This window comes from Pleurodeles waltl, chromosome 12, assembly GCF_031143425.1.
Source record: "Pleurodeles waltl isolate 20211129_DDA chromosome 12, aPleWal1.hap1.20221129, whole genome shotgun sequence".
NCBI classification, from domain to species: Eukaryota; Metazoa; Chordata; class Amphibia; order Caudata; family Salamandridae; genus Pleurodeles; species Pleurodeles waltl.
Window position 1 is genome coordinate 113,475,158 of NC_090451.1, and position 1,683 is coordinate 113,476,840.

General features: G+C 45.0%; 1 non-coding gene across 1 annotated transcript; it reads right to left on the reverse strand.

The window, feature by feature from the left end:
• Nucleotides 1–326: 326 nt before the first annotated feature.
• TRNAH-GUG (transfer RNA histidin (anticodon GUG)) lies at nt 327–398 on the reverse strand. Its single transcript has one exon. It is a non-coding gene; the product is annotated as a tRNA-His (tRNA).
• Between the last annotated feature and the right edge of the window lie 1,285 nt (nt 399–1,683).

A 1,683-nucleotide genomic window follows, 5' to 3' on the forward strand; every position in this document is an offset into this window, starting at 1 on the left:
GTATATTTTATATGCATTTAATCAAGTCGATTAAATTATTTTTAAAATCATTAGACTGAGCCCATGTTATTCAATAAGTGTGGTAAATCAAACTACTGCTTCTAAGTAGCAATTTAAATGTGCCTTCCAATGTGGATAACGGTTAATTATAATATTCATGCAGTGAGTCAATAACGCAGAATAAACGTAGAGTATTGTATTTGTTTACTTGATGGGTTAATATCCGACGGAATTCTTTCAGCAGTATGAAAAAATATGTTTTGAAATCCTAGAAAAAGAAAATATTTAAAAAGGCTGCCCAACTGCCGTGACATTGCCACCCGCAATGCCGTGACTCGGATTCGAACCGAGGTTGCTGCGGCCACAACGCAAAGTACTAACCACTATACGATCACGGCGAGCTACTTGGGCTTATGTGATTCCTGTAGACCGGGATGTGTCACGCCCACTTCTGTCTCCCAGAGGTTCTGCACATTAGAACCTCTTCCTTGCGCTGGAGTCAAATGAAAGATGTTCTCTTTTTAATCTGGGCGACGCGCAAATCCAGCAGATCCAGGAGTTCGTTCTCCCTCCTCTGTAAAGCCAGTCCAGCCAAACTGGTGCACCTGTCAAGCGTTCCCTGCCTGCAGCGATCACAACAGAACATTGGATGTCTCACCCTGTTTATAGAACGCAGGAGAGGGCGTGGGAAAGGACGCGGTGCAGACGCAGGGCCTAAACACAGTTGCAAAGCTTAAGATCAGAAATGCACATGTGGAAGTTTCGTGCTCTAAGAATTATAATTTATTTTACATACTCTGCCCGCGTTGTCACCAAGCGAAGGCAAATGTAGTGTGTATACGTTCAATGTAAACAAAGAAGAGTGTACAACTAAAAAGCCTTCACACTTGCCTGGTATGTGGACAACGTGGATACAAGTTTTAGTTGACAATGTAGCGCCATGTTAGTGTTTCAGATGAGGGCGCCATGAAGAGAAGTAGGCGCTGAATGTGGCAGGCATGGAGCTCCACGCAGCAGGCACCAGGCGAGAGGGATGACGAAAGGGCTCACATACAGCCGAGAACCGCACTTGGAAGTTCGTGTATGTCCACTCACGCCAGAACACGCATGTCCCACGCGTCTCAGATACCAGGTGGCTCATTGTAGTACACGTGCATCATTACGTATTTACACAGTCACTTCTTCACGTGGTGAGCATTTGATTGGAAGGTCTTATCTGCATATGACGTTACCCTCGTGGCTAATTGTGGAGCTTCAGCGACCCCCTTATATGTGAGTAGAGTGCACCCTGATCAGTATGTGGCCATCACGTGTCTGCAGTGCACCCATGCCTGTCTGTTTGGAATTATTATATCAATAAATGGCAGTCTTATCATGCCTGTGCATGTCATAATCTTCCATTGCATACCATCCCTGCCATAAAGAGCCCCCGTGTGGCATCCATTGCGTCACGCATGACAGGCGCGAGATTGCTTCCGATGTTCCTCTAACCGTCCTGTCTGCAGAAGCGTAAAAGATTCATTTTATTCAACGGGCGCCTCAAACCCAACCTGCTGTGATGGCAGAGCTGAGAGACGTGTCTTCTCGGCCTTTTAGGTTGTTGGCAATTGCTATCATGTTTATTCTGTTCCATGACGTGTCTTTAAATTATTGGTTTTCTCTGTAATGTATATTTTTTAACAT